At 38.4% G+C, this 26,460-nt stretch overlaps 1 long non-coding RNA gene across 1 annotated transcript; it reads right to left on the bottom strand.

Moving 5' to 3' along the window:
- Positions 1-2,516: 2,516 nt before the first annotated feature.
- On the bottom strand, positions 2,517-26,102 carry LOC142129869 (uncharacterized). The gene is made up of 3 exons (XR_012686103.1): positions 26,057-26,102; positions 17,198-17,434; positions 2,517-2,637 (listed from the first exon to the last, which is right to left on the bottom strand). It is a non-coding gene; the product is annotated as an uncharacterized LOC142129869 (long non-coding RNA).
- Between the last annotated feature and the right edge of the window lie 358 nt (positions 26,103-26,460).

The raw sequence follows: 26,460 nt of genomic DNA, 5'->3' as shown, positions 1-26,460 counted from the left end.
CCGCTGTTAAGTACAATGAATAATTCATTGATGCCTGCACAAGCAAGTCAATATATTTTCTATTACACAGCTTTTTTATTTTTGAAGCAAGTTAGGTTTCTTTGTGCTATTTTACAAGGTAAAAACATAAATAAATCACTAACAACTGGAGACAAAAGACGCTGAAGAGAACTAGGAATGTTCCTCCTGTGGCTCTGGCACTAAGCGGTACTGGAAAACATTTTCTGAATGTCCTTCAAGCTGACTGAAGTGGCTGTTTGAGAGCAAGTGAAGCATGAAACTGGCATGCAGTATAGTCACAATCGCATCCCACAAATATTTACAATTTCAAAGAATTCTATACAATTGCTGATAGAAAGGAAAGCAAACCCTGTCATTGCTGGGAGTCCTGGGAAATGAACGCTCATATTAAAACACTTCTTGGCTTAGATTTCTTAGATTGTGTTGACATTTACCGCTGCCTGCCCTTCCCGATCCTGCTATTGGGAGCAAAAGAATGTGAAACCCTCACCACTGCTTGACAAATAGGGCTCATGATCTTCAACCAGTAGGCGAGGTGTTCAGTTATCTGAAAGTCTTTTATGAAGCAAGTATAATTGCTGGTGCTCACTCCTAGCAAATTACTGGATATTATAAACGGAGGGACATTTTTAAATACTTACCAAGTATATGATAGTTTTGAAATCAAGTAGTACAATTTAGTGAATTTATTCAAAAGCAGGACAAATGAAGAAATGTATGTCCTGCCAATTTAAGTATGTAAACATATTTCACACATGTGAAAGTCATACTTGTTTGTGTAGTTCCTCCTTCATCTGAAACAGCTCGTACTGCTGACCCCTATAACATTAGTCAGCTCACTGAGCCTGCTAAGGGTTGCTCATTCATCCTGCTGTAACAACCAATGTGTACCAGCTTTATCAAATCTGTTACTACCATTCAGGGCAATGAGTCCTGCACCCTTTACTTCCGAAATCTGGAAAATGGTGCTCATAGCTCAGCATAATGGCAGCTTCACTCAGACCTTTTTAAAACTTTTATGTTGCATCCCAGTGCGTCCAATTCTTGCCATTGACAAGCTCTCAAATTTATCTGCTATTTTAGTAATTGTACACAAATTTCCATGTAGTGTTATTGTAATGATGTAACATCTTGGAAAATGTCAGCTATTATCCTACACAAAAATTACATACAAACTTAGGGTAAAGTGTGCATTCACAATGATACTTTCCTTATGTAAGTACAAATAGATGTGAAGTCCTGGGAAAGACGTCTATGGAAACTATTTGTGGCTAAACACACAGTAGATGGCAATAGTTTTTCTCAGTTACACTTCAACAAGATATAAGCTGCAGTGGCGCACAATTACAGCCAGATGGATACATACACCACCTTTTGTTATAATGGATAAAACACAAGCCATAAGGAGTGAAAATTGAAGTCTACCCAAGATACTTAAAAGTGGCAGAGCAGCCATGCTGTTCTAGTTTAGGCCACTGGTTGAGAATTCAGAAATCCTCAAAAGACAATAAAACTACCCAGTAGGGAACCAATGCAAGTAGAAACCATCATCAACCACCACCTCATAATATTGGATCCTCACTAGCTTTTGTCTCATGTTCATCCGCTGTCTGGCTCATATATCCCTTGTTAGGTCTGTTGTTGATATTTGAGTAGGTGCTATACTATTTGTATAAACACATGCACTGAGTTTGTGCACTATTGTTCCAAGTATTCCTCATCCTCGTTTTGTACCTGACGTTGCTATTTTGCATAGCTGCCTTCATGTGTGTGTTATTATGTTGACTGTATTCATGCTTCTGTTCCTGCTTACTGTACTCATTTACGTCATATCTGTACAAAGAGTTGCCAGCGCTACTGAATCTGTGGCGCCATATAAATAATGTTGGTGATGATAATGGGAAGCGGTGATCATGACGCTACAAATGTCCCGTCTCTGTTACCATATGTACACAGCTTATTAGTGTGTATCTACAATGAATTACACAAAGCTTAACAAACAAAGTATTGCACAAGGAAAACATATGCATTTGATATCTATTAAAATGTAACGGTTGCCTATATATTAGAGACAAATGATACCTTTGCTTCCAACTGGTACATTTCTAAAAACTAGTTGCAAATAGATCCCAATGAGCATCCATTCATTTTTTTTTTTACTTGTGCTTAAAATAACAATATAAATATTTGTTCTTACTAATAAAAAAACTTTCATAGACTAAAGCTGCTAGTCAGTTAACAGCAGTGGAGTGTTTTAACTGAAATAGAATCCTAGGGATCGGAGTGTGACAGCATTCCTCAGTGTAATGGCAGCAACCAGCTGACAGCGGGAGGTAAACTATGAAATAGCTTATGGTATGATATGGTATTTTAGTCCACTACACTATAACATAAAAAAACATGCATTCTAAATCTAGTTCCTTACATGGTGTTGCAAATAAGGCGGTTGGTATTTTTGCTCACTTTGCTGATGTTTATTAGCAACTTACACTTGTTTGCAGAGAGCTGTGATTTGTACTGTCCCCGAACCAAACGGCAAGTTGACCCTTCTCCATTGCAAACGCCACAGTTATCCTCCTTTGCAGTACTTCCTAGCTGGTGGTCACAACCAACAATCTGCCAACAAAAAGAGAGATGTAATGCTTCAGTTCCCTATTTTCTTTTATGGTGTTGATAATTACTGTCACTAGAGACCTGTAGACCATGCCATGAACCAAGTAGTAACGTGCTTGACTCAAACAGAAAGCCTTATCTGAGCGCTGACACTGAATCAAGACCTGTACATGAAGCAAATGGTTTTGCCAGATCAAATAAAAATACATAGTCTGGCTTTATGGGAAATCACAGGTCTTACTTCATTGGCTTCCTGGGAAATATTATTTGAATGCAAAAGCAGCCTATAGTAAAACAGAACTGAAAGCAAATAAAAAGATGAATACATAAAACACACAGCTGTACATTCACAGTGGCTGATAAATGTAGTTCTAACATGAGGCCGAGTCTCAAGAGTATTTAAATCTAGTGGCTACTGGGAACTTTACATTGGCACTAAATACTCTCCACTCTACATTCTGTTACTTCTAAGTGTATTAGCATTGAACTTGCCATGTGATTTGCTTTTTAATAAAAACAAAACATATTATTTGCATTAATATGTTGGTTTGTTACCCTCTTAGTTGATTTAGACAGTCATCAGCATTTTACTTCGTTTTAAGTAATTCTGCATATTTGATATATTTACAACCTTTGCTTTCTGGAAATACCTATAAACAGCAAGTTATGGAAAATATTTATCTCCCTTGTCAAAGCTAAAAAGCAAATACAAATGTTGCTGATCCTCTCAACAGTAGCTAGAAAATGTGTTCTATAACAATGGATACACAAACAACTTTCTACTCTGCCCCTGTTTAAGAACAAACGATCCTTTATCTTCAGAATGGACGGGCTGGAGGTATCATTACACACACACTGTCTGCGCATATGTGTGGTGAGATGCCACTTCCAGGTGGGGGTGGAGGTGCCTGCAGGGCTTGCACTGGGCATGGGAGGGGTGGCATGCAATTGGCACCACACTTCTCTCTATGGAAAAGAGCAGCATGATTCCTGCTTACTTAAATATATAATAACTATAAATAAACATTATAATAAAATAAGGTAAGGCGTCTTTAGGTGGACCTTTGCTATACACCATTGTTCTGAGAAGCTGTATGTCTCTATTTTGGTTCCACTTACACATGTGAACAGATATTCTCTACCATGGGGTACAATAAAAAAAAAAAAAACCAACAAGCACAGCAACTGGATGGAAGGAAACTTCTTTGCAGAAGAGCAAAGTTGTGACTGATCCAGACCTACATTTAAGAAGCTGGTGGAAAATCTGGTCACCCAGAAATCACATTCAAATGTCAGATTTGTTTATTATAGACTGTCACCCATGCGGTCCCTGAACCAATCAGGTTGTCTATAATTTACGTAAACCCATTATAGAAATAACATCATTAACCCGACAAAGTTTCATCTAAAATGTTCACAAGGTTTAGTGCACCTGTTTTACAGTGCTGCACACTGAATATACGTGTAAGACGGTGTTTTTACAGAAGATTTAATTTCGCTCAGGATTATAGGTGAATCTCGGTGAAGTAGTACATACCTTGTGGATAGCGGGATAGTGACAATTATGTGAAGGACTAAGTGCCAGAACGGCAAAAAAAGAGATTTGGTTTTGCAGACAGGATATTAAAATGAGCTATAAGAACTGAAGTAGAGAAAGACCATATGTGAAGGCATTCAACATTTTGCGGGCGGTGCAGAGCCTTTAAGGTCAAGCCAGACTCAAATTTAACTTTTCCACTAACTTAAACTGCTTTCTTTGCGCTGTCTCCCTGCATAATATAAAGCATGAACATTACTCTGTGTAAGTATATCAATGTATTTAAAATCTTAACATGACATAAATTTGAAATGAAAGGTAGACCCAACGTCTGCTTACTTTCCTGAGTTACATAACAGCCAAATGTGAGTCAAATGAACAGTACATTCGGAGGAAAAAAAGTCTGAATTAATAAAGGGGAGGTCCAAATGTGATAGTAAACAGTGCTCTCAGCTGGTTTTTATTTTTTATTTTTTGTAAAACATGCACATTTTAGTTCCCGTAAAAATTCCACAGTGATCAAGGACATGAAATTGCAGTTTGTAGCATAAAAAGTTATGCTATTTATTTTAGCCATGCTTGCTGACTCTCCCGGAGACTTCCATATCTCTCAACTGTCATGATTTAATTGGGACAGTCCTGATTTGAGGTCTCTGTCATGCTATCAAGATTGGGACAGCTTTGTCCCAATCAGTGGGAAAGTTGGGAGGTGTTTTGTTCACTGTTGGTCTGAAGGAGTTGGGAAGGAAATGGGGCAGCCTAGCTCTTCAAAAGTGCTGCCATGCTCCCATCTTGACATGCCATGACCCCAGCCATCGTGACATGGCCACGATCCCCGTCCTCCGTCTAAATGCTGTCTACCCAAATGTTTAGAAGTATGGACTACAGAAATACTTGGCAATCTCCTGATCTCCAAAGAGAGTTTGGAAATCTCCTGGAAGCTCGGCCATAAAGAGAAGCAGTGGACGGAGCACAGCATGATGATGTCATGACTCTATGCCCGCCATTGAAGAAACACTGGGTAGAAGAATAAGCAAGAAAAAGAGAATGAGGGTGGGTGAGGGCATCTGTGGGTTAGGGGGAGAGAGAAAGTGAGGAAAAGGTAGTGAGAAGGGTTGGGGGGAGAAGGGAGGTGTGACAGGGGCCTGCATTATATATACTGTGTGTGTGTGTGTATATATATATATATATATATATATATATATATATATATATATATAAAATTATTTAACATGATGGTTTGCACTGGGTTTTTTTATTTATGTTTCCCCTCCATTTTATCTGAGGGTGCATGTATATATATATATATATATATATATATATATATATATATATATATATGTATATATATATATATATATATATATATTAAATACACCTTAAATAAGAATACACTGGCAGTGCGAAACATGTTAGCGTAAAGCATGAGCTGTCACTTCAGATGATATCATAGCCAGAAGGCTTTAAACAGACCGCTGCTCGCTTCCAGAAAAGAAGGCCTCGAAAGCCATGACAGTTTTCTCCCCACTTGATTAAACATCTTTATTTGTACTTGTGTCAAACATTGAACAGCATACTTTACCCACAGTTGTTTTTGTGCATGTTTGTTTAACTTCTCTTTTAGCTGCCTTTTTCTAAGGCCTGACCCTTTTTCTTCCTAACAGAGGCCTTCATTTCTTCTAGCCTCAGGCAGTCCCACATCTTTAGCTACTGCTGTACCTTGGCTGACCCTGTGCAACTAGAGATGATGAGGCAAGAAGAAGGATGAGGCAGTGGCACATGGGGATACTATGCAATTAGCATCACCAAGCAAATGCAGTCTCTTTTTGATTGTGTTCCGTAGTGTTCTTTATCCTGCTGTTTAACATGAGCGCATTGAGACTGAAATCGTAATATAAACACAACATTTGTTTTACAGTTTGTTCCTTGATTCTTCATAGCTACATCAGGTTATGTGTCTCTCTCACTGACCTAGGAACAATTTGTTTTAAATGTTCTTTGTAATAACAGTGACAGTATGTATATACATATATCATGAATAATGTCTTATACTGTAGAGAATAGCTAAGTAATCGGCTCTAATTTTATAGTTGTGACATCATCACATCTACAATATATAGATGACATACAGTTTGTTTAGACTATGAATGATTCCCTTTAGTAGACCAAATGCATGCTAGGAGCATATTCTGCGCTGTCCAAGAGATTTTTTTTCTGCTTTTTTTTTTTCAAATCCTTGAATTACTACTATACGGAAGAAAAGAAGATGCATAAGGTGATAGGAGTGGAGTAAAGGTGTGGGCACCTGTTTCTTTATTATTAGTTCAGTGTGTGGAACTACATGTTCCAAAGGGTCCATGCTGGCACCTGTAGTTCTACAAGCACCATCATGCTCTGGCAGCCATGGTCATGCTGGTGCTTGTAGTTCTACAAGTGCCAGCATGCCCAAGAAGTTGATTGCTGCGAGGACTTGTAGCTCTACACAATCAACTAATGCTTTACTAACTTTTACACATTACTCTAACCCAGGGTATCCCAAACCCAGTCCTCAGGGCTCCCTAACAGTACAGGATTTCCAGATCTCTCTGCTGGAGCACAGGTGTATTCATTACTGACTGACACATTGTAACAGATCCGCAGGTGGTACTAATTATGTCACATGTGATCCGGAAAACCTGCACTGTTGGGGAGCCCTGAGGACTGGGTTTGGGAAACCCTGCTCTAACCACCAACACCCCAAGGGGGTCAGGATGAGCTCCTGTCCTCAGGAAGGGGCTGATTTTCCCTGGGGGTGCACATATTTTCCAGGTCCATAAACACCCTGAGTCTCCGGGTGAGAGCTTTATAGTTCTCAAGATATGTGCAACTCAAGATACACATATTAGGCTGCAATTGTACAGCAGTATTTTTAGCCGCAATTTTACTATAAATGAGAAGTATTTACCAGCTGTCAGTAAATTTTAAATGGAGAATAAATTCTGGCAGCAGCAGAGAGTTAGCGAAAAGCACAGAGTAAGCGAGATTGGGCAGAGTGATCCTGAGGTTTTATCCATATACCCTGAGACTCTGAAATGTCCATAAATGCCCTGAGCCTCCAGGAGAGACCATGAGAGCTCCCAGGTATTTATGCATTATCATGCCAAGAGGGAAAAAACATTAAATCACTTTACAGAAGAGGCACATATACACATGAATTGCACATGTTAAAAAAAACACAGGTCCTTGCCCACAATTCAATTACCAAAATAAAATATGTTAAAGTGCCTTCAATACATAATACATTATAGCAGATGCCTTTTTACTTAACTGAACATGTACAACGTGCTGTTTGTTGCATCCTTTAGGGAAGGAAGACTTAAAAGTTTCTTTGAAAGATCTTTTATGTTTCATATTTATAGATAGTGACAAACAAAAAAGTGATTCTGATCCTTGTGTCTAGTTGGATCAATAAAGAATCCTTTATGTCAACAGACGTAGGCATATTATTGTCTTACAAATGTGAATGTGAAAATATTTTGAGTGATACTGCAAGAATATATAGAAGACAGATATATTTGATAATGTCAAACGGACCATTAAAGTATTTGTTATTCCTACTATAATGTCTCACTGTACTTTAACTAATTGATGTGCTTTTCTCACTTTACAATTGTTGCCATGTAAAACCAGGTATACTTATCTTTGTGTGAAAACTGAATTAAAAACCAGGCTTTGGCTATTCCCGGCCCCTCCGCTCTTGGTTGAAAGCCAACCTACTAGACATTATCTACCTAGATAGAAGAGCCACCCTCCCTCAAATTGAAAAAGGGGTAGTACAATTCCATAAAACATGGGGATTATATATTGACTCCTTAGACGTTCCAGTCCAAAACAATATCATGCAGCTCTTTAGAGTCCACCGAGCCCGATCTTCTCAGGCAATTAGACTGAAATTTGACATGTCCTTTTCCTATATCTGTTGATGTACCTCCTGATGGCGATTTGCCTCGATCCCCCTTAACCATTGTCCTCTCATTCCCCCGCCACTCGCATGCTCCCTCTCTCCTGAGGATTCCCTATCATCTCCATGCTCCGGCTTGTCCCCACTCTGGTAGAATTAGATTATCTCTACAAGCATCTACGGCTTATACCACTCTGCCCTATTACCCTTAATGTTCCCTTCGTGTTTGTCTTGCCCTCCCCTTATTCTATTGATTTTTCATTGCTTACTTTCTTTTAGCTGCTATTGTTTCTACAGGCATTTTATTAGATATATATATGTGTAGGAATATGTGTGTACATGTATGCATACCCTTATGTCATTTGTTATGACAGTACAACGTTTCTAAACAGAGTGTATATTCCTGTTGGCCTGTTGTATTTATACCCTTTTTGATCTGCTATTTAAGTTTTGACTGTTATGTTTATGCATACAAACGCTGACATACAGACAGACAGACATACATACATACATACATACATACATACATACAGATCTAACGATACTCCTTGATTATGGCACCATCTACAAGAATGTTTGATACCTCTATTGTTGTTTTTCTGCCTTTAAAAACATTAAAAAGATTTATAAAAAAAAGCAAACAAACCCCAGGCTTAATAAAAACATTGTTCTGGCTCTCCTCATTGGGGTGTGCATGTAGCATAAACTAAATTCCTAAGGGTGGGTTTATATTGCAAGGGAATACAAATAAAATCATATTAAAAGCGCACAGTAAAATATGTTCCACTTGCCTTTAATTTTATCCACTCCTAATCTACATTAACCGTAATCAATGTCATCATTGTTATTCCTTGACATTTCCCACCCAGTGTTGCTGGATAATACATTACAGGCCCTCTGACAAAAGAGAAATTGGCTGTAATGAAATGAAACGTAATGTGAAAAAATGCCAAATAGCAGGGACAGCGGTGGCTAAACTGTTAAAAAAGGAAAATCTAGTGAGTGAAAAGATTGGATAAAGTGATAGCTATTGTAACAATTCTATCCTTGCTTTTTTTTTTTCACACTGTTCAAGTTGTACTGCTGTTAGGAGCAAATCCTTAGAAAACAAATGAAAGGATAACAGCTAATCCCAATTGGCAGAGCTAATATTGTTATTTGGCAGTGGAAAATATGATGAAGGCCTCAGTGTAGACATTTTCAGAGCTGAACACCTGACATGCCACGTTACACATTTTAAGTCCTGCCTGTTGACATCCAAAAAGGATTAAAATACATGAAAATGTATGTAGATTTTTTTTTTTTACTTAATGGCCTACACCTCCCATCCATGACATAACAACATATTGTACAAGTGAATATTTTTCCAGCAGTGGTAAAATTGTTATAGCTGCATTAGTTGAGGCATAGACAGTGAAAGTACGCCCAAAGCCATGATTCCAGTGCCGATAATGACTAGGTCAACCTCAGCTCACAAGCTTATACACAAGCATACTGGTCCAGATACATTAAGACACGCAAAACAAACGCACTGTGCATTTTTTTAAAAATGCATTTAATTTGGGCATACACACATCCAAGAAGAAGCGTCTCTTATTGAATATGGGTGTAGCTATGCTCTGCATATACTGCACAAAACACTCCTGGATACGTAGATTACATATGTGGAATATAAAGTTCCAAAAGAATGCACAGGGGAAAAAAAAAAGTATTATTGTCACCTGTTAGTATTATAGTCATTAATTTTTTTACCCTCTGTGAAACACATTTATCATGATGTTATTAATGTATTCTGAACATAAAATGCATTTTTACAGATGCTTTTGATTGCATGCATACGGGACCATCAGTATTAGTTCTAGGGGACTGACTTTGTCCGGACTGCAAGAGCTATGTGTGTGAGTGCGCGCTTTGCGCACCTGCCACTGTTCGATTTTATTGGCTCGTGTCAGACACAGTCTATTTAATAGCTTTATCAACATTTCATTGTGATTTAAATACTTGGACATGTCACTGGCATTCACATAGCTATGTTCCCGTTGGTCTGCTGAGAAAGTTTTGAGTAAACCTGCTTTCCAATGTAATTGAGAGGTTGATTCTTCTATAGTTTCTGAGTTTGCTAGATACTGATTCTAGAACGTAATGCCTCATTTCCATTGTTTTGAATACATTTTTTGAGAAGGTAACACCCTTCACATACCAAAGAGAAAGGTTGAGATCTGGGATCAATCTGGTTAATGCTCTTAAAGATAGGTTTCAGATCGGAGTGGTAATTTCCTTGTTTAGACCCACTTTTCTGTCCCATTTTTTCATTGTATTTAAAGCTAATTTAGTCATCTCTTTACTAGCAGGTCTTAGATGTTTAACAGTTCATATTAAATCTTTGATGGGATAATCTGGATTAAGAGCTTTATCTAGTCTGCATAAGGTTTTTGAAATGGAGGTAGAGACCAATTGTGTTAATCTGCAGGCCTCCGGATATCCACTAGGATTTGGTAGAGCCAACCCTCCATGTTTTTTTGTTGTTGTTTTTTTAATAAAAGTCATGCAGTTGCAGGCTATTCATGGTGTATTCCTCATATCTTATCTTAACTAAATGGATTTTATTGATATATTTCAGAGTATAGAATGGTATGGAAAATGTACATACGTTTGGGAAGCAACATCTTTTGAAGGCCACTAACTGGTGCAACCAGGGAACCCTATATTTAATGCAGGCTTTTGTTACATTGGAAGTTGTAGAATTAAAGGAAAATTTGAATTCAAATACTTTGTCTATTTTAGTTGGAACTTGAATTCCTAAATACAATAGTGAGTCCTTTTTCCAAATATATTTGAAATTGTTTTAAGCACAATCTGTTTGTTCTTTGTAATATTTAGTAGGAGAGTCTCAGATGCAGAGGTGATTATTTTGTAGAAGGAGGCCTTACTATAGTAATCTAGCATCTCATGTAATGCTAATTAGGTTGCAAAAGACACAATTTATGTGTAGAACCTCTGAGTTCAACAGCATTAAAACTAGGGGTAGATCTGAGTTTCACTGCTAGAGGTTGAAAGGTTAAGGTGAAGATTAATGGGTAAAGGAGCCACCTCTGTCTATTTTCATTCATAATTTTTAATTTTTCATAAAGGAAACCAATGCTAAACACTTTAACAGATGGTCTCTTGTATAAAGCTAGAACTGATTGAATGATCGCATCTTGAAGCCAAAATTGTTTAAAACCGCTTCCATATATTAGGCAGTGCAGTCTACTGAATGCCTTATATTCGTCAAAAGAAAGAATCAACAGTTCACCAGGATTGCAAGACATCAAGTCAATGATGTTTAAGACCGTTTATGCTTGACGTCGTATTACAAAACTAACTTGAGGATATATCAATTGTGGAAAAAGAGGGCCAATATGATTTGCTACCAATTTAGCATACATTTTTATGTCAGTATTTAATAGGACAATTGGACTATAGTTTTTGCATTCGGTTGGGGCCTTACCAGGTTTAGGGATAGTCACTACTTGAGCTTCCAGCATTTCTTCCGGAGAGCTACCCATCTCAGTGCCTGCATTACAGAGTTTGATAGAATAAGTATAAGTTCAACGTGTAAGGTTGTGTAAAAATTATATATGTAGTCGTAAAAGCCTGGGGCTTTATCATTTGGTCATTTTTTTGATTACTGAATTTCAGATTATGTCCATGGAGCATTGAGTGCTTCTGTGATATATAGCTTAAGGGTAGGGAGTTTAAGGTTATTAAGGAATGTGTGAATAATATTCCTGGAAGACTAAGGTGTGTCTGTATCTTCCACTAAGTTATATAGTGTGACATAATATTTAGAAAACAAGTTGGTTATTTCTGTGGGGTTGGAGATTTCAGAACCCTCACGATTGATAAGGTCTTTTATTCTGTAGCCTACTGGCCTCTAAGTTTCTTAGATAGTAGTCTGCTAGTAGAATTTTAGGCATGATCTAGTTAATGCAGCCTGCGTACGTGTCATAAAAGATTTTTGTAATTGTTTTCTTATCAAATGTAATCCTTCCATATTAGTTTTTAAATGATGCATTTTATTCTGAGCTTCTAGTATTGTAAGTTTAGCTTCTTAACAGGGCCGTAACTAGGGCTGTGAGATAGGGGCGACCGTCCAGGGTGCAGTGCTGAAGGGGGGTGCATTTTATGAATATTTTAGGTTCATTTGGTTAAAGTTGAGGGCTAGGGGGGCGGCATTTTTATTTCTCGCCTCAGGTGTTTTAAGTTATGACTCTGGCTTCTAGATCTGATTGTAGTTGGCTACTCATTTTTTTTTAGCCTGACACTAATTTGTATAGCTATCCTATTGCAGGGTTGTTTTTAGGGGAAAGAAGAACAGTTTGGGGTAATGTGGCTAGACAGACCCAGTTTATTTTGTTATTATACTTTATATATATATATATATATCCCAATAGAATACAAAGACAACATACATTGCTAAGCAAAACTTTGACAATTATGAGTAGCAGGACATAGCAGTGTAAACTACTGTAGCTAAAGCAAATATAATGCAGGCACAAAAACTACAAAACATAAAATTTATTCATAAGAATAAAAAGTATCATTTATATTTTCCACTGGTATCTGACCACAAACCACAAAGCACTCGTTGCCATTATATTATATAAATAGGAAAAATATATGAAGATTTTGGTGAACATGCAACAATTGGATGATCCCATAGTCTAATCTAAGTCCATAAAGACACAAAGAGTTGGGATGAATAAAACATTTTCAGTGTAAAATGTGACATAAGGCGTCACCTCACATTCATTTGGACAATTAATCACAGTTCCAAACATATGCAAATTAAGTCCACCCGCTGCTAGCAATTTTTCTCTTGATAAGAAAGTGACTCTGGTTTGGCTCTGTTTCTCCTTTATTTTAATGCAAGCTGATACATTTAAGACATAGCTGCCAAAGAAACATTACTTGGCAGTGCCCCCATTCAAGCTAAGCTACCATTCTAAACCTAAGCAGCGTCAGACAGTGGAGACGGAGATCCCCAAGAACCAGCATGGAACATGTTTTGTTTTTAATATTCGCTCTCTCCCACTATGAGTCTTTGTTTAACCTGGCTCCTGTGCTCACTCTCTCCTTGCAATGAAAAGGAAGAGGGGGAATAAAGAAAACACTTTAACGATCCAAGCCCAGCTCATGGGGCCATTTAGGAAAGTGGTGGTGGAAGAGGTATAAGCCCACTGGATTTAAAGCATGAAAAAGGACAAGGTTAGAGTATATTGCTTACCCGTAGCTTATACACTGCCAATTTAGATTCGGCCAGAAAAATTTCTCTTCCTACACAAAAGGGCCAGCGGTGTTGGCTCAGATCAGAGACCCTATGCCAAGGGAAATGAAGCGGGAAGAAAAACAAACAACAACTCAGGGGCTCATTTCCATATTAAACTGTAGTGCAGAACTACAGGGAATCTCATTTCACAGGAGCCAATGCCCAGATAATCTCACAACCAGAAAGATGCAGACAGCTATACAAAATCTACACACTCTGCCTGCCTGAAAACATTGCATACTCAATCACAGTGTTGTCTTCCAGCAAACGAGGACATATGAATTTTCATACCTTATATTATTTTATGTTCTTTCTACAGAACAGAATTGCGTTAATGTCAGCACTTGCTGACTATCCAGCAACATCTTTATTTGCTTTAAGTGCTATATTTTGAGGTGTGTGGCCCTACTGTCATTTCATAGACATAGAACACATTTGGTGATTACTGCACAATATTCAGGTTATAGTAATGTTTTTAATGTAAATCAGAGGTGGTGATGAGTTTCTCACTTATATTCTGTCTGTCTCTAAGAGCCAGAAAGAATGCTCATGATGCATACAAATACAATGGACCAGTCTACGTATTTGTGCTTTATTCTATATCATTTGAGCCACTGACAGCCATGTATGTACAAACAGGATTTGTGCCGCTATACTAGCAAACCATTTTATCGAGAAGACACATAAATATTAACGACCTTCTTATTGAAATGTTTTTGTGTTCTTATGTAATGATGTTTCAATAAATCATTGATGTATAGGGACATAGCCCTAATGAATTCTGTTTAAAGTATTTTTTTAATCATTAATAGCAAAAACATACAAGGTCTTATTTACTAAAATAGTTCATGGAGAACACATGTTATAACCCATTTTATCCAATAAGATATTAGCTTTCATTAATCTGACTGCAATTCACTGTAAAAGCTGATACCTGATTGGTTGGTTTGGGATAATAGTGACAATAGTGCTCTTTCTATAAATGTTATTAGATAGTCACTATAATGCTTGCTAGAGCAATACATGCTACGACAGGTTACTCTCTATGGTCATATTGTGAGCTTCTTCTCTATTTCCCTACGATTGTCTCAGGCAATCCTTCATTCAACTCCTGGGCTATCAGCACCATATATTGCATACTTATATGATGATCATCAGGTCTTTGCGTTTCTCCTGGAAATATTATAATAAATATTGAAAAATCCTTCATTGTGTTTTTGTGTTTTAAGGTGTATTTCCGAGTACCTGTAAGCTTAGCTACATAATATCACACACTACTCTTATACAGAAACTCTCTGTTTTCTAATGTACATCCCAGAATCTCTGAGTACATATATATATATATATATATATATATATATATATATATATATATATATATATATAGAGAGAGAGAGAGAGAGAGAGAGAGAGAGAGAGAGAGAGAGAGAGAGAGAGACATTATTAATCAAAACAATCAGGGTACATTATTACAATTTAACATTAAACCAGTGTTTTAGCCGATATTAGTCTAATCCTGATAAAGCTGATAACTTAAGATTTATTGGAAGCATACAATGATAATTGACACAGAGTGCCCTCAAATACTGCATAAAGAGATACCTTTTGAGAAAAGGCAGGCTGAGGGACAAAGAATGCATTAGTGGACATCACATAATAAAGAGCATGTTATATGAGTGGCATTGGAGGAGATGTATGCAAAACTGTCTTAAAGGAATGTTATCATTTGTGAGAAATCTGGGCATAACATTAAACCTGAAAACCACCCAGTATGCACCACCAGAGAGCTAAACTAAAATAGGCTACAAAAAGGTAGCTGGCTTCCATTTATTATTCTAGTAGTACTGTTATAGGATGTAAACAAATGTAACAGATAACTATTTTACCTTCCACCTTACATTTGGTCTAAATTCTAATGTGTGAGCAATTCGGCCACACACTTTGCTACCACTACCAGAATGCTTTGTGGACAACTAGCCAACATGTTTTTTCTTTAAATATAAATTGTTTTGGACAGGGCTATATAATGGTCTCCTGATGTGTTTTGTGGAAGATCCAGGGAGCTTTTGCACAAAAGATTTCTTTACTGCTGAGTGGATAAAATGTGTATATTTCATTTGTAACAAATAATTAAAATTGTGGATGCTACATAGAGTGTAACTGGTACATTCTAATCAGTCTTCCAAAGATCAAGAGTCAATGTCAAGTGTTCTACCAGTGGTGCATGTGGGTAATTGTGTATTAGAAAAATGTACAAGGCTCAGTGTCGTGAACATAGAGAACTTACAGTTATAAGGGTTAACCACATAATACGGGGGAAATACGGGATAAATCATAACTGTAGTGTAAATATGTTATATCAAATGAATCCATTGATAAGTTGAACTACTAAAGTGTAAAATGTGAAGACAGAAAGTCTGATTTGATGGCTTTGCACATTCCAGTGTGAGAAGATAGGAGTGTCACCTGTGGCAGCTTCAAAGAGCCCCTGCTGTGAGATATAGCCTGGCCTGGGATGGAGTTTGACACTTGAATATACTTTTAGGAAACGCTCAGCATGGTGTCTGGTTCACAGAGGCCATGTGCCAACTTGGCTATACTTTATATAGACAAATAGAATTCAGTTTTAAAATATGCCACTTAAAATCGATAAAAGTAGTTATCATCCACATATTCCTCCATAGCATGATGAAGGGCAACTCATATGTCAAATTCAGAATTCTGCCCCACAGAGAAGTTAGGGAAATGAGTATAAGCTCTATGATTACACTGTATCTGGGTGTGTTTGATATCAAAAGATGGACCAATTCATAGGGGATTTAATAATAATAATAAAATTGGATCTGTGCAATGCTCCACAGAAAAGTTAGGTCACAAAGTAGAATTTGTTAGTAAATCAGGCGACATGCAGATGGTGATTGAAAAAAGTGTCACAGGCCACAACCCCTGGGGGTAGGAAGAGGTGTGGAAGTGTTTTTAAAAGGCTAAGACCAGGTACAGCAAATTGTCAGTTTTTGGGAAATCAATTCACATTGACAAGCTGTGAATCTTAAAAGCCAATTTTCCTTGGCCAGAATATACCACTTCGATGTAAGTTATATTCTGAATCAAATCCTTTTTATTTTAAACTGTTTTGTTTGTGTATGTTATGTCCATTTATTACAATTGATTTTTTTCAGTATCTAAATGCCATGTACTTTTGTATATTAAATCTATAATTTAATATGTTCGTCCTTGAAATTTTAAGAATTCTAAGCCTGTTAAGAAAAAATAGCTCGACCAAGTTACCCTTTGAATGCCAGTGTGTGAATTGTTGATACATTTGATTAACAAGCTTAGTGTGTGCTTGCATTTACATTTGTGTAACAGTCTGGAGGTGTGAAGAGTTAAACCTTTGTTCGCTGGTGGGGGCATTATTAGCCTGTGAGCAGCTAGAAGCCTTGGATGCCAATGTATATTGGGGTCCTATTGCCCGTATACAATAGGTGGTGGCAGATCAGCAGTGTGTGGAGGGTGTGAGAGCGCTGTTTGGGGGCGTTTCAGTAGGTCTGTAATCTGTGTGATAGGTAGAGAGAGACTGCGGGCTACAATTGTGTGTGACCTCATACAGCAAACACCTCAAAGTCACGGCAGCTGGGAGCGTGTTCGTGAAATATTCAATTTGGACAATTAAATCTGCATGTGTGTGGGCAGCATTTGACTTGTAAAAGTTCAAGACATAAAAATGGATACAATAACGGTATATCAAATAATATAATGGATAATGATTGCTTACCTGGCATAAACCACTGATGCACGTATCCAAGGATTCTGTGTAGCATCGAGTGCCATCCAGTACTTTAGGAGCAAGTTCCACAATAAGAGAAGTCCCTTTTGCTTGGCACTTTAAAGAACAAGGGTTTTCAGGGTCATTATGAATTGGAATCCATTCCCTATACTGTCCTTGATATTTGACATCGTTATGGGCAGAGCACTGCTGAGCTCGAAAATCTCCTGAATCTGCCGGACAATCCTGTTAGAGGGGAAAGAAATAAGCATAGCTGTATTATATGGGAGATCTCTGCCCACTCAAATAACAAAACTAGCGCAAGGAACACTGAAAAGTAAAAAAGGAGAAACTGATGCAATATTATTAAAGTGTGACTTACACATTCTGTATCTAACAGAGCAAGTTCTAACCTACTTTATCTTTTCTCATTCTTTATACCACATCACAGACTGAGTGAAATGTGGATGTTTTAGCAGGTGATGCAGGCAAAGGTTGAATGTAGAAGTATGTCTAGGTATAGTTAGGAGTTAAGAGGGGCACAAGTTGGCTAGTGCCTAAAGACACTAGCCAACACGGATACCTCCCACCTGATCTATCTTTGCAAGGACAAACAATTTTGAAGCATCGGTTTGAATAGACATGTTCTGGTTTATTTTTATATTTGCTTATTTTCAGCATTTCCCATCAGCCCTCAATTTGCCTATGTTTAATATGCTTTAATCCTTCATCAGGGTAGTGTCCATTCACTCCGGAGGCCCATGCTCTGCTAACATGCATAATAATGGAGAGTGTGGGCCTCCGTTGCAGACTGACAGTCATTGCAGGGGGCTGCTAGTAGTCACACCCCTGTATGTCATTAGACTTTCAGTTGCATAAAACATTTCCATAGCCATTGTGTGGCTTGCCAATCAGTATATCATTCTTACCAGTAGGACATTTTAGAATAAGTAAGGGTGAGGTTTATTGTGTCTGGGTATTATGTTTAAAATCTGTGATGACTAGACCTAGCCCAAGAGTTAATCTCTCTAGGCAATATAAGCCCCTACAGTGTTGGGATCTATTACCTAATGGTGATTTTTTTCCCCTACGAAGCTCTCATCCCAACAATGAGCACACTACTCAGAAATGTGCAATACTCCAGGCAAGGGCACCTAGTATAGGCTACTTGTCTTAATTTCCATGGCAATATAACTGTGTTATGTTGGAGATAATTTTGCACATCTAACTTCTGATTAATAAAAGGAAACAAAATATTCATGTACATGTGACAAAGCTATATATATATATATATAGTACTATTATAGGCAGATAGATATAATACAAAACAAATGCAAAATTTGTTATTTTTGGATACATGGAATAAATACACTATGGGTTTTCCTTTATGTTTTTAACCTTATAATCAGTGAATATTTTCTGGAACTAAATAGTGTATCATAAAAGCAGCAGATTTAGGTCACATTATGCAACAGACAAGGCTCGGGAATCAGATCACAGAGAAGGACACAGTGGAGTATTCTGAAATATAATTATTGTTCTAGGCTTAGGACAACCCTGTCCAAGCCTTTTCCCTATAGAATATAAAGCACATCACAGATGAGTTCACGTTTATATAACTCTGCTCTTTTCTACTATGATGCGCTCGGTATCAGTCCCTAAAGGAGAGCAGATCAATTACTTTCCATCTGGAGCATTGGCTCAATTATACTGTAGTAATTAGAAGCACTGCCCAAAAGTCTGATTTATTTCATACATGTGGGTGGGAAATAAAAGCATGCCAGAGACATCTGCAAAGTACAAAACACACTTTAGGTATTATTTTATCCTTCAGGGATAGTGAAAGATCATTTGGTTTTAAATGGCTTATTCCTCTTCTTGTCTGTGTGGGGAATATGGCAACAAATAGCTGCATACATTTTTATGTGTGCAAGTACCATACAAATAATACAAGTACATGTTTTTAAGTGATGCAGTAACCAGCTCTCACTAGAGGCATCATTGTGTGGGGTGAAACAATTCATTAGGGATCAGCGACATCACGCAAAAGGCATGATGATAGGCTGAATATTATGCAAACTAACTGTAGAATAGGCAAAGCCTACTTGTTCAGTAACATGGGGAAACAGAAAATAAGATTCAAATAACCAGTATGCAGACTCAAAGGGGCATATTCAATTGTTGGCGGTTTCCGCCACAGAAAAAGTATTACCGTTATTACGGTAATACTAAGCCGGATTTCAGCTCGCCGCTCCCTGAGCCGCGAGCTGAAATCCAGTGAGAAATGTACCGTAATAACGGTATTTACGTGCACTATTACCGTAATGATGGTAATAGTGCACGCGCCGCGTTGCTTTAGGCAGTAATGCCAACAATTGAATATGCCCCCAAAGATGTTATCCACTATAAAGGGAAGATAGATAAGTTGTACTGAGACTCGAAGACAGAATAAGCATAGGGTCCTAGGCAAAATGCTGTCTGTCCTTGCTAAAATGCCTTTTCCATTGCATTCCCTGGCACCTATACACCTTACCGCTACAGTACCCTATACCTGGTGCCAACATTATTTCCTTTTCTTATGACACGTTATAACTATATACATATTGAGCATGTTCTGATGTATGTCTGTTTGCGTATTGAAACTTGCATGAAATAGCCCTGCTTATCATTATCATCACCATTTATTAATATAGCGCCACTAATTCCGCAGCGCTGTACAGAGAACTCACTCACATCAGTCCCTGCCCCATTGGAGCTTACAGTCTAGATTCCCTAACATACTCACACAGACAGACACAGACTAGGGTCAATTTATTAGCAGCCAATTAACCTACCAGTATGTTTTTGGAGTGTGGGAGGAAACCGGAGCACCCGGAGGAAACCCACGCAAACACGGGGAGAACATACAAACTTTTCACAGATAAGGCCATGGTCGGGAATTGAACTCATGACCCCAGTGCTGTAAGGCAGAAGTGCTAACCACTACGCCACCGTGCTGCTTATGCCGTGGAATTGTCATTACACCAATGAAAATCACCCTTCAACTAATCCACTGACAGAGTGTCACTCATAGATACAACAGAAATATATTCCCTGCTGTCCCCAATCAGATAGAGTTATATTCCCAAATAATTTCCCCTCAAAGAAACAATCATTTTAAGTCAATCCTACACTTTATCACCACTGCACCCACCCCCACAGTAAAGAGTAAGATATCTGGCTCTTTACTATGGGTCAGATAACCCAGCATGCAATAAGAAAAATAATAGCAATCCTTTATCTCTACATTTTTTGGATCCTTTATCTTCATTGCAGAAGGCAGTCAAGTCACAGATAGAACAAAAGTTAATTCCCTGCTGCCCCCTGGCTCCCACAACCCCACTCGATTAGACATCATAATCCCAAAGAAAATCTCCTCCTACCTACCCCGGAATGCTTCACCAGTTGTGGAATTGCAAGCTCCAACATACCAGAACGCTGGGGCTTTTAGTTTCATAACCGGAGGGCAACAAGTTGCATAATACTGGTCTGCTTAATCTAACGACAGTAAATTGCTACACTAATTAAGTTTTATTAAAAATGCTCCACAGTCCACATAGTTCTCAATGGGGACTGCGTTCTGGGCCAATTTATCAAACTCTGAAAAGCCCAACTCAATGCATGACCCCAATGGCTAACACCACAAGGTCACGCATGCACATTAAAAACTTCAGGTCAGATCCTGGAGTTATTAGTATAGTAAAGTCACAGAGGGGGCAGCCTCTTATCGGATACGCTGACCTGGCATGATGATATTGTTACGATAAGGAATGATAATTAACAGGGTGGGAATGCTGCCATTAAAATATAGGCCCCTTTGAGTCACAGTTCAGACACATGAGACTGAGCACCAAAAGATTGTCAGAGAAGCATGTGGTGAGTCCAGACTGGAGAAGATCAGTATATGATAACAGAAGCTGAGGTGGTGTAGCACATGACTGTATATGGTCTATGCTGTATGCCTTGCACTGAAAGGTATAGCCACCCGCTAAGGCTGATTAGGTGCACACAGTTCCCCCCCCCCCCCCCCTCTTTCACAAGCAGTGCATTATGAATTAAAATATAAAACCTAACTGTCAATGCAAAAGATACAAAGTTTTATAATTATGCCCCCCCAACTAGCCCCGTCATTAATTAATAGCACTTGCATGTAATAAGTAGGGGTTCCCCCAGGGGTGGGCTGGGCTGGGGTGCAGATACCCACCTGCCCCCCAGCCCAATCTGCCCCTGATCGCAGCACAGTACATAGCTGGTTTCTCCCCGGGGATGTGCTAGCCACTGAGAAGCACAGCAATTTCAGGCTGGAAGTCTTGGGCCTGGGCCATCTTGCTAATCCCAAGCTACCCAGAAAAGGGCCTTAAGAATCCAACAGCCATCCCTCGTTCCTACAACATAGAATATGGGCCCTGCAAGTAGGACTTGGTGAGGACTAGATGATTGTTAATTGACATGTAAAACCACAGACTTAAGAGGGTGTACTTTCTTCATCATATGTATATACTCTCAATTGAGACTTATGTATCTTAAAAAAAGTGCTGCAGATTTTCTGAAATATCCCCAAATATTAGGTCATATTAATAGCCTCATTTTTTTTCTGTAGGTGGAAATGTATGGCCTTGAAAGTCAGTAATTGAGTGCCATGGGAGCTTATTATGATTGTTTTTAATACAATAAATTGTCAGTAATTCCACAGTCCTTCATTTTTATCATTAAAAATTAGTGTTAAAGAATTTCCAGGGCCAGTGTGTTAACGCTATTAAACTCAATCCATATTTTCTCTATCCTTATTTATTGGTTATAAGTCACCTGTCAAATTACATCACTCTTTTATTGCATTCATAATCATAGTAAACAGTGTTCCTTGGCAGATCTGTCCAATTATTATATCAGCAAGATACAATTAAATATGTTTTAATAAATCACTAAACAGCTGCTGTTTTGGTCATAAGCATGCATAAAATGCCTATTATTGAAAGACTGTGAACTCTGTTTTCTGTAGTGATGGAATACGAAGCCAGTTTGAAAAGGTCAAGACATTTTCCTGGCAAATTATATGTCATTATCGAAATATAGAAAATGTTAACTTAGAAACATTTCACTAACACTATGCTAACAAAAGCCTTTGTGAAAACACAATGTACTCCAGACACTTCAATTTCTTTCCTGAGCAATCCTATATGAATCTTAATAACATTAAGGTAGAGTTGAGAGCTATAGACTAGGTCAGTGTTGGCTAACCTGTGACACTTCAGGTGTTCTGAAACTACAAGTCCCAGCATACCCTTCCAGCAATAAGCTGCTATATATTGGCAAAGCATGCTGGGACTTGTAGTTTCACAACACTTGGAGTGTCACAGGTTAGCCAACACTGGAATAGGTCATTATTTTATAGAGTTAAAAGACACATTGGGGTAGATTTAGTAAACCTTCTAAAAAGGAAAGATGTCGGTGTTGTCCTTCACAATCAGATTCTAGTAAACATTTTTTAGAATGTTCAAGATAAATAATAGCTAGAATCTGATTAGTTGCTATGGGCAACACCTAAACTTTTCCTTTTTAGAACCTTTAGTAAATATTCCCACCGTCTTTGCTTGTACCTTAAGATAGCCACATGTGGAGATTTTCTTGGCTAACTTTGACAATCTAGATGAAATGAGCCTAAAATCACCACATAAACTAACTGACACAGATGATGCCTGAGAATGATTCAGATTGTTTGTTTTGTACTTATTCTTAGCTTAGCTCAAAAGATCCATTCAGTCTGACAACAGAACTTAAGAATGGCTTTATAAGCACCCAAATCAAAGTATATCATCCCAACAGAGCCCCAGAGCTCATGTCAACAGAGCTCATCCAAACACCCTTGCAGGGCTATCAGCATGTGGCTGACTTCTTCTGGTCGGGGAGGGCCCGCATTTATTTGTAGGCCCTATTACCCTAGGAAATTCAGCCCAGTGCTGAATAGGCTAGGGGTGTAGGCCCTCATAACAAGGCGGCCAACATTGTGGGTTCTCTGTTACAGTGAGACCAGCCCAGCCTGTTGCTAGTTATGACTGTTGCAGGGGGACCCTATTCGTCCACCAGCAATAGCAGTAACCAGCCCAGGCTATAAGCGTTGGAGATTAATTCACTTTTGAGGATGGGGTGCGGCTCACGTTTTTATTTATTAATTTTCTATTTGTTTTAACACTGTAAAGATCAGTGCTGATGATCATCAATAGCATGGATGTTTGCACCAACCCCCCAGGTCTTTCTCAGTTGCATTTACGAGACCACGTTCTTATTATACTAGTCTATGATTTCCATCCCTTCCTGCTCTCGTTTCTCTTCTCTAAGCATAAGGTGTCATAAATGTAAGGCTGGGTACACACTATAGTGTTTTTAGCCAACCATCGGGCCAATCACCCGAAAAACGACCATTCAGCCGATATCGCATTAGTGTGTACACTTAGATGATGGACAATAGTCGTTCCAAAGCACCCACCATCATATGATTTGATTGTTCATCAGCACTATAAATCTTGTTTAGCTATGGATCGATAATTGGGATAGAATAGCACTCTCTTCCTAATGATTGCAGGAGCAAAACTAACTAAGGGTATCCCTCCCTTATAGTAAAATTGAACAATATGGATCGAGACCCTTCCAATCCTGCAGTGTGTATGCACTCACAATCAGGATCTCCATAGAGTTTACAGAGTCATGATCTTTTCAGCCGATGGTTATGACAGATGAAAAGCACAGATCTGAGGGTAAATCTTTTAAAACATGTATAGTATGTACACATGAATCAGCATGCTGATCGTGACTTTTTATTTCAGTCGCTAGTGAAATCGTTGTAGATATCACATTGCACGGAAAATTCTGTAAAGTGTACCGAGCCTAAGATGTGACCGAATCTGCATACACATGAATATGTGAGTACATTTGGTGCTCATGTGCAGTATGTAAATGCGTATTTTACACAAAGTAACAGAAGTACGCTACATGAGGTCCGGTATTTCTTCCAAGCAAACAGTTCTTTCTAAATGAAATGTGTTAACTTCTAAAAACAAGACACTAAACTTCAGTATACAGCTGTTAGTGCCTGCTTTGTAATACAGAGACATTGATAAATGGTTCTATGAAAGGGTCATGCATTAGCCATGACAATGGACAATGTGCTCTAGTCATTTTTCATCAGTCATTGTTCCAGGTCTATTTAAAAGTCCATTTAAGCCTCATTTGCATAATGTGACTTCATTTAGTGACATAATTGCTTCAGAAAAGTTTACAAGTTGCTTTAACCCAGTCTGATGCATACTCTACACACAGCATTGTCACAATGTCCATATAGCGCCTAGGTGATTAAGAAAACTGTAGTCTATTTACAACATGATAAACACGTTTGATGCATTTACTTTAACCACAGAAAGTCATGTTAAGGTAGATTGCACAGAGGGCATATTTCAGATGATCTGCTAGATGGGGAACATGTACAGTTACCAAGTACAAATATTACACATTTCAAAGACAGCTCTCATTATGTTTGTTTGTTAAAGACTGAATAAAATGTTTAATATTTTCCCATAAAGTTAGTTTTAATTTAGAGGCTAGTCATTTTTTAAACTTTTTTTAAACTATTTTTAGTCTTTGTGTATTGCATACTTGCCAACTTTTCCTAGTTGGCTTCAGGAAGATCCTGGGGGAGGTGGGCGTGTGGGGGCGAGGCTTAACGAATCACATCATTGTGGCTCTGCCCGCTAAACGAGTGTCAATTTTTTTAACACTTTTGGCCAATTACAGCAAGGGACGGGGCTAAGATGACGCGATATGTGCGCCACTTATGTATTGCGGGGGCGAAAACCGGGAGGTTGCCCTGCTCTCCGGTAGGTCTCCCAGACATCTCTAGAGACTGAAGTGTCTTTTACATTTCTGTCTCCACTACTGAAGTCATGGGGGCATATTCAATTAGCTTTCTGGTCCGCGGGATCGCGCCGGAACAGCCGCGAAACGTAATCCACGTTACAGCAATAACGTGGATTTTCGTTCGCAACCCTATGGGCTACGAACGAAAATCTGCGTTATTGCGGTACCGTAATACCGGCAATAACGCGCACTTTCCACGGTAACGCGCATTACCGCGGGCCGAAACCCTAATTGAATATGCCCCATGTTGTCTTACCTGTCGTTCTTTGATTAAATCTTGGTCTCCATGAAAATGGCCACCTCCATAGGCATCAATACATGAACATAGGACACAATTTCTGAACTGTGTCATCATGCCACAGATGGCGAAGCCAACCACGTCTTGTACTGGCTCAGCATCAGGGAGAATGCCAGACTCTTCAGGGAGTGAGGGAGATCACCCCTATTTCAGGGAGTCTCCCTGACATTCAGGGAGAGTTGGCAAGTATGGTGTATTGTTATCTCAATCCTCTGTCACTTAGTGCAGTAGTATGCAGCTATCTAGTAGGCTATCCCAACTAACTCATGTCAAGCTACTTACTCAAACTGCCCACCAAATATTTTGCCATTCCTTTCTCTTTCAAATGGTGGCACTGGCTCCCACAGTTTTTGTTTCTCTTATTGTGACTGATTAGAACAGACGCTATCATCATTTCTCTCTTTCTCAGAACACCACGTTTTGTGTCAGGCACAAAGCAGCAGTGATATGAGGCCATGATAACAAATTAATTAAAAAAAAAAGTTTTGTTTCGAAATGTTCAGCCAGAAATGCACAAAATACAATAATGTACACTATTTTCATGATCAGCACAATTGAGAGACAAAAAAAATAAAGCATTAGAATGAATGTCAGAATTGTAGTTAAGAGATAAAGCAGCTTACCACATTGCTGCACGTCCTGTACCGTATGTTCCGACCTTCACAGCTTCTGTAGGGAATATTAAAAATTAGTGTGCATAACGGTAGCTGCAATCTCTCATAACAGTTAAACATGTATTTAACAGAGATGTTCAACCCCCTGTTGTACTGCAGTTTGATTTTACAGCTGATAATATGAAAAAAAAAAAATACATCTGTTATATTATAGCGCAATGAGGAATGAATGGTGCCATGTCTGGGTGCATATTAGGGTGTAGTGGCAGGACCGGAGTATTTAAATTACCCCTGGTAAAAAACACTTTTGGACTTTATCGAAGACCGCATCGAAACCTCAACCCGAACATGATCTTCAGGTTAACACTTCAAGTAATTTTTCTGGTACATCTTCATCACGGGCCTGATTCATT

Source organism: Mixophyes fleayi, unplaced genomic scaffold (assembly GCF_038048845.1).
Source record: "Mixophyes fleayi isolate aMixFle1 unplaced genomic scaffold, aMixFle1.hap1 Scaffold_3184, whole genome shotgun sequence".
Lineage (NCBI taxonomy): Eukaryota > Metazoa > Chordata > Amphibia > Anura > Limnodynastidae > Mixophyes > Mixophyes fleayi.
Note: the sequence above shows the minus strand (reverse complement) of the source record. Positions and strands in the feature narration are given on the sequence as shown.